The following is an 8,298-nucleotide window of genomic DNA, read 5'->3' on the forward strand; positions in this document are numbered from 1 at the left end:
CACTACTGCCCTATGATTCTATCACCTATAATGTCTCTCTCTTATGCACCCCCTCCCCCTCACACACCCCCCCACTAGATATTTAGACCTGAAATCCTATGAGTTTATGTTCCATGAAATACCAGGACCGTGTTATGTTAGGGCTGCAAAAGGACTCTAATTATTTGCTTCAATCCCTTCATTTTAAAGATAAGGATACTGAGATCTATAAATGGCTGAAGGATGGCTGAGATGGCTGAAAATGGCTTGGTTTCTAAGCCACACCCTCTTTCTGGCCAGGAGAAAGCAGCACAAAATCAACATGGACTAAGAAAGAATTCCAAAAGGAAAAGATGGGAGCGAATGAGAACAAAAGCACTCAGTTTTCTTGAGGGTAAAGAAACGCCAGGTAGAATCACAGAATTTGAGTCTTAGAGACTTTTCTCCTTCAGTTTCCTTGATTTAAGCAGTAGGGTTAGTATCTTCATAGATAATAAAGCAAAAAGTCTCAAGATCATTCAAATTGCGAATTATACGAGCTAAGGGAGGGTGCAAGAGAGAAGTGCTCAGCCAAGCAAATGACGACACAGGGTAAGAAGATGATAAGCCAAGAAGTGAAGCATTTCATCCAAACAGCCCTCTTGGAAGATGTCAAGGTATAAAGGAACATCCTTTCTACCTGTCCTTCTTGCCCCAGCCATGCTTTCTACTTCAGGATCATCCTTTGTCCATGGTTCACTGAAAACGCAGGATATATGATATATAGATATGTCCAAGTCTCAAGCCAGGAGGAAAAAGTTTGATCACAAGCTTGTCAGAGTATCATATGGGAGCCAAGACACTTCTGTTGTGGTTGCAAGGTGGGTTCTGGCTTATCAGAACAGATAAGAGCCAGGCTGGAGCCTGAGCCCATCTGGCCAGCTACCTTCTTCAGGAGACTCCCAGTTCTCCTGCTGTTACATCTATGGTTTGGAACCAGCCTCAGATATAAGCCTCAAGCATAAGCCAACACCTACTGTTTCTGCCACCTGAGATGGCTTTTCAAGGGACCACAGTTTGGCAGAAAAGTAACAGTTGATGTCCTGTGGGATTTCTTAGAGGATTATCCCTTCCCTTTTTCATTGATGGTTGGATCAATGCCATTATAACACAGGGATAAATGACAATTATACCCAATAATGAACTTCATTCAAGAAAAAAGGCAAAGACTTTAAAAGGAAAAGAAAGCAATAGAACTTTCCAGTTAAAGAATGCTTCACCATCAGACTATTAGTTAAAACCCTGCTTCCTGGTAGCTCAGATGGTAAAACATCTGCCTGCATTGCGGGAGACTGGGTTCAATCCCTGGGTCAGGAAGATCCCCTGGACAAGGAAATGGCAACCTACTCCGGTACTCTTGCCTGGAAAATTCCATGGACGGAGGAGTCTGGTGGGCTACAGTCCATGGGGCTGCAAAGAGTCAGACACAACTGAGCGACTTCACTTTCTTTCTTTTTGCAATGGGTTATATTAACTCTAAAGCAGTCATCTTGAATGCCTACATGTGATTTCTAAATAACATAAATTAAGTAAACAGAAAGAATCTATTGCTGTCTTTCATCTCCTCCTTTCTACTGTTAAAACAAGCACTAGTGATACATGGGATATAACAATGAATGAAAGGATGGATGGACAAATGAGTGAGATAGGGAGGGGAAGAGTGGTAGGGAAATAGACCATAAAAGTTAAGTAGCCTGTATATGTGTTAGATGTTCAGTCATGTCTGACTCTTAGCAAACCCGTGGACTGTAGCCCACCAGGCTCCTCTGTCCATGGAATTCTCCAGGCAAGAATACCGGAGTGGGTAGCCATTCCCTTCTCCAGGGGATCTTCCCACCCCAGGGATGAAACCTAGGGTTCTTGCGTTGCAGGTGGATTCTTTATCGCCTGAGCCAGCAGGGAAGCACTGCTGAGATGAAATAATTCCTCTTGTCCTTGCCTAAGACAGTGATGCTAGTGCAGAGTAAGAGAGGGAAGGCAGAGGAGCTGTGCTTGCACACGTTTTGCATGTTTGGAATTTGCTGTACTCAAGCCAAAATTGAATTCATTCAAGGACTTATTGCTAAAGGTGGAAACCAGCTGAGTACTTTATAGTGAATGTTATGTTCCCTATTCATCCCCTCAATGCTTTCTTGAAGTAAGCAGAGTATTCATAATAATTTAAAAGCCCTCTGTTCCAACTGCTTCTTTTAGAGCAAATTGATGATTGTGTGTAAAGCTAACAGGAATATGTAAGGACTCATGATCCTTAAATTGTTGAAAAATATTGTTACTGAGTACCCACGATATGGAAACCTCTGTACAAGGCATGAAGGAGAATGATAAAGATAGGTGAGGCAATAAAACATAGTGGTTAAGAGTACAGAATCTAGAATCAGACTGCCTGGTTTCAGACCCTGGCTATCTCACTTAATAGCTGTATGTCCTTGGGAAAATAATGTAATTTACCTGTATCTCAGATTCCTCATCTGCCAAATGGGAGTAATAATTGAATCTACCTCATAAGAGTTGTCAGGATTTATTGAGATTGTGTGTGTGTGTGTGTGTGTACAAGTATAAATTATAGTGTTTAAAATGGTACCTGGCACATAGTAAGCACTATTAAAGTTTTAGTTGATATTTTTTTTCTTAGTTCTTAAAATTAGAGCCATCTGAAAAAGAAATAGGTCTCATCAAGTGGAAGTAAGTCCCCTATCACCAAAATCTTCAAGCTTAAGCTTACCAACACTTTCCAGTGATGTGGTAGTGTCTTTCAAGCACATGATAAGAGAAAGAGAATTCAGTGACCTAAGACCCCTTCCAACCTGGAGAACCACAGTTCTATGAATTATTCCAACTTCAGTGTAAGTTCGACTGTCCTGTATGAGGAACTGTTAACTTTTATTTTGAGGTTGTAGAAAAGAACTTTCAGAAAACCACCATTTTTCTCAACCAGTTAAAATCAAATGTAATATGTGTTTTCATTTCACAGTGCCTGAGGAAAATTTAATTGTAGCATGAACTCCAGCCCTTACTAGTTTAAAGTAAAATTGCCAAAATAAATAAAAATGTGGGATATTTCCGGGCTCACACAGCTTCCGGGACATTTCGGTTTCTAGGGCTGCCGATTCAGTGCCTCTCACAAGCATTTGATCTTCTTTCAAACATCTCTTGAAAACAAACAAAACCTCATACAGCTTCTCATGTGCGTGCTGTTAGGATGTAAGGGTGGAAAAGGAGGCAGAGAAAGAAGCTCCGGGAGAACCCCTCCTCCCTCTCCCCTCCAGCTCCTGACCCTCTCCCTCCCACCCTCACCAACAGGAAACGATGTTTTCCTAACTAATAAGGCTTGCCATTTCTCAAGTCCACTTACACACCATGGAGGAAGATGAGGTCTGTTCTCTTTGCTTGCTTGTATGAAGGGAATAGGGCTTTGAGCAATGTTTATTAGACAACAGAGAGCTGATTTTTAATCCAGGACAAAACTGATAGTCTAGAGTTAAGGTGGAAGCCTTTTGCTGACAATGAAAAGATAAATCACTTACAGTGATCTGTGGTGACCTAAATGGGACGGAAATCTAAAGGAGAGGGGATATATGCATACACATAGCTGATTCACTTGGCTCTACAGTGGAAACTAACACAACATTATAAAGCAAATATACTCCAATAGAAAATAATTATAAAAAATAAAAATAAAGATAAATTGTTTTAGAAGAAACAGAGTGCCTTTATGAGTTTCTAAGTATCCACTATAGAATTCTCCAGTGATTAAAAGCCCAGCACCTGAATCCTTTGAAAATCAGTGACAATATATATATTGGCCTAGGCAAGATAAGTCCATTTTTAAAGAAGGACCAGGCAAGGTTAGGAAAAGTTTTTCAGTGGTCATTAAATTTCCAGATCTGCAAGGTCAAAGTCAGTTTTTTCATCCTCAGCGCTCTAACTGAAATCTGAGTACCGCTCCCTGATACTCATCTATTTAGGACTCCTTCTTTAATGGGACTGCTTTAATTCCCTTAAGAGGGGCTTCTCTGGTGGTTCATATGGTGCAGAATCGGCCTGCAATACGGGAGACCTGGGTTCAATCCCTGGGTCAGGAAGATCCCCTGGAGGAGGGCATGACAACCCACTCCAGTATCCTTGCCTGGAGAATTCCATGGACAGACGAGCTGGTGGGCTACAGACCATGGGGTCACAAACAGTAGGACACAATTGAGCGACTAACACTTTAATACCCTTAGGGCTACCTTGTTTTTATCTTGCAACCAAAAGAGATGGCTTAGAAATATAGACTTACATTTAAACTCAAGGAGAGAGAAATGGAAACTGAGAACAGCAAGGAAATTATGAGAGATGTGGGACAATGGGCATATGAGCTCATGTCTGGTACTAATAGAGAGCAGCAAAGAAACTTCTCACCACATGAGGAACTCAATCATAGCTCAGTGGGCTACTACCCCATCAGTAATAAGAGCTAGAAAACATTTCCAAAGATTCCCATCTATTTTATTCACTGATGAGATTATAGTTTTCAGATCCATTTGGTCAGAAAACTAAGTCTTTTGAAAAAGTGGAGGTTTGATAGAAATAAGAATGCTGAAGGTCCATCCAACTTTAATTCCAAATATCCTTGGTGGTAACTTACAATCTGTAGTTAACTACAGCAAATAGTTTTGGGAGAAAGAAGATTATTTTCTCTTTACTTTGTGTGTGTGTGTGTGTGTGCGTGCACGCACACACACACACACAGTGGGATTCACATGCCAGAATTTCTTACAAAATTCTCTGTAAAATATATAAACATTCACATGGAGCTTTCTGTCTGGTCAGCTCCAAGAGGTCATGTAATCAAAGACCAGCCAGCTCTGCCATCCATGAAAATATGATGTGCTATTTTCACAGCTGTAGATGACAATTATGGCAAGACAAAAATTCTAAATGATTAGGAGTAAGACCATGGCAGGTTGAGGGTTGGATAAGGAATCCTATTGTAGACTTGAGAATATGTGATATTTATGTCACAGTCTGAGTGTGGCAAACTTGAATCATTCATGAGGCATTGGAGAGCTAGAAAAAAATGAAAATGTAAAAGGAATCGATAAATACATAGCATTATTTTGTCAGTATTGATTGACCAAGGCCTCTATTGGATGCTCTGGTTTGTCTCTGTCAATAATGATACTTGTTTCCTTATTCAAAGAACACTAGGATGGAAGTAAAAGTACTTTGGGCACAATTCTGATTTTCTTTTAAACTGTATATACACATGAATTGTTCTTGTGCCATTTTCTGTCTTGGAAAAGCACTGGCTGGCACCATGCATATTTACTTTATATGCTGAAGACTCACGTCAACCTCAAACAGACGCAAATCACTTTAACTTGTAATAGTGTTATTTTGTTCATCCTAAAAGTTCAGAAGAGCCTTCCAAACTTGAAAAATTTCTCTCAATTCAGAGGAGGAAAATTCAGAACACAGTATTTGAATGTTCTGCCCAGATTTGTCACACACACAAAGCATGAGTGAAAGAGGGTAACGCCCTTCCCTACTAATCTCTGAACTCATCACTATTACATTGAAATGATACCAAAAGGTAACAACCTTGAGCCCCACATCTCCCCAGAATATTAGAATATAAATTACTGCATACATGAGTTTAAGGACTCCAACATATGTTTTATGTCAGATGAAACAATGCTATTTTGGAGGCTAAAGAGAAAAAAATAATCAAATCCAGTTTTTAGGTAAAAATATGCTGAATCTTTAGCACATATCAGTAAAATTGCTAGAATCTGGTGTTTCACTTTTTTAAATACCACAACAGTTGAACCTTTCAGCAATTCTAAAATCAACTCCCTCTGGGAAAGATAGTGTGCTTAAAGTGTTGTGTGTCTTTTTTTTTTTAATTTAAAAATGTAACGCAAACAGCTAACAAAACAGGCTGCCCATAAAATCAACAGCCTAAGCAGCCCTGGAGTATTTTACAACATCCTTCAAGACTATTCAAGGCAACATAAATAACTCTTGCCAGCAAGGGAAAATACCCTTCAGCTTTTTTTTTTCCCTTTCCTTTTTCTTTTTTCAGGCTTTTAAACCATTTTGGTAGTGATTTGTTACATCACAGACAAAAATACTTCAAACAGAGTCAGGTGGTATCCTTTGAAAAGTAAAGAATTGCCAAGATAGGATAATCTGTGAATAATTATAGGATAAACACATTCCCTAGACTGGGGGATTCCTAGGGGTGTACCTGTCACTAGAAACAAGAGCTACGCATCTGCTAGCGCAGCGGTCAAGGGCGCCCTGGGCCCCCAACAAGTAACTGTTACCCCCCAATCAGAGATAGGGCAGTCCTCGAGCATGGGGTGGCCTCCCCAACAGGAACTATTTCTAAAAAGGCAATAATAATAGCTGTTATTTATTAGGCACATGCCCTGAGGTAAAGGCTCTCGCAAATCACCTCCTTAATCTTCACCATTAGCCTAAAGGCTAAATGTTATAATTATGCCCCCTCCCGCATTGTACCATTAGAAAACCTAGACTAAGGGGGCTAACTGTCTCGCCAAGGTCTTGCCCTGACCAGTGGTCAGACCAGAATCCAGATTCAAGGTGGACTACAGCATGCTAACCATGCACTGTGCTCTCTCTTCTGCATCTCTTCACTGATATTTACTGCACCGCAGCCTGCCAGCTCTAAGTTCCAAGACAGGACGGGCTCCGTGCGCAGCAGGAAGTAGGAAGCCATGTAAGGCTGCCGTTAACCTGAACTCTATGCCACCACTTCTGCGGAAATGCAAGTCACTGTCACAAGCATTTCCTGGTTCGCCACTTTGCTGACACATCCGAGGAGGAGATAGAGGCGAAGGGCCCATGCTACCTGCCCTCAAGGAGATTACTTTTTAGTGGGAAAGCAAACACTTAGATAATTTGTTCCACAACACGTCAGTGATCTAACAAAGGCAGACCCAGAGTGGATTCTGACAGCACAGAAGCCGGAACAGACAGCTGTTGCCATCAAGTTCACAAATGAGAGCTAAACCAAGGGTCCTTGAAACAGCTGGCTCTCTTGCACACCACTACGGTAGTAAATGTGTAAGGGTGATCACACGGAATCATAGCAACATCATGAGGTGGGTGCTCTCACTCCACCCTTTCATTTTACAGAACAGGAAACTGAGAAGGAGAGGACAATGTAGCGACTGTCAGAGGTCACACAATTCTGTGTTGGGAGCTGGGATCCAAGCTAGGTATATAAATCCAGGTTCTCTGAGAAATATGTATGAGACTGGGTTACAGGAGCAAGGGTTTGGTGAAGGGAAATACCCATGTGAAAAGCAGCAGGAGAAGATCAGGAAAGGCTGAGTAAGTCAGCAGAATGCAAGTGCGAGGCTGACCTCAGTGAAGCCGAGGAGAAGAGATGACTGGGGAGAAGCATCCTGGATGGCTGTACCATCTAAAGAAAAGTCAGCAAAGCCTCTGAGGAGTCCTTGAGCCAAATATGGCCAATAAAGAAGTCTTGGGTTTCCCAGAAATTGCTCTCTTGAGCTATGAGAGGGGGCTGTGGGGCCCATCTACCTTGCATGGTCAGAGGAGACGATCATATTGGAAAAAATGTCCTTTCCCACTCTAACCACATAAAAAATAGGGTGAGGTCATTTCCAGAAAAACATAAATGGAAAGGGGGCTGGGCAGACCAGCACTGTGCCCTGACTGTTACACCTAGCTCTTTGCTGAAGAAGCAGTTGCTCTACCAGGAGCATACATCTCTTGAAAAGTGCACCTTGTCCTTTGGTTTTAAAAGTCACATCCCAGAGCACTGAGTTGATCTCATAACACTCGCTCTACTTGGCTCCCAGAGATGAAAGACTGACCTCACTCTCCTGGAATTTGGACTTGCAATCCCCCCAAATAATGATATCAAAGTTGATAGTAAGACATCTAAATCATCATCCAATATTTCACATGTCTCCAGGCTAAGCCAGCAAAATAGCCAGGGCACATCCTTTTCAACAGGTTGACATCTGGGCCATCTCTTCAATCATCCATTGCCTTTTTTTAATTTTTTTCTATTTTGCCATTTTTAGGAGAAAGTCAATGCTGAGTTAGAACTTTAGGCTGTACAATAGGCTATTAACATCCATGATGGGCAGTATTTTCCCAGCATTTTTTATAGGGTGCCAGGCTTTTCTTAGAGTTTATGTCATACAATACTTAACTTGTTTGTAGTGGGTGGAGATGGAAACAGTCTATTGAAAACATCACTGCTTCCTCCCTAAAATTTAAAGGGGCTATTATCAT

At 41.3% G+C, this 8,298-nt stretch overlaps 1 protein-coding gene across 3 annotated transcripts in view; it reads left to right on the forward strand.

Moving 5' to 3' along the window:
- The window catches only part of IGF1 (insulin like growth factor 1), a 78,433-nt gene that overhangs the window by 58,631 nt on the left and 11,504 nt on the right, over window positions 1-8,298 (forward strand). The window lies entirely within an intron of this gene.

Source organism: Odocoileus virginianus, chromosome 23 (assembly GCF_023699985.2).
Source record: "Odocoileus virginianus isolate 20LAN1187 ecotype Illinois chromosome 23, Ovbor_1.2, whole genome shotgun sequence".
Classification (NCBI taxonomy): domain Eukaryota; kingdom Metazoa; phylum Chordata; class Mammalia; order Artiodactyla; family Cervidae; genus Odocoileus; species Odocoileus virginianus.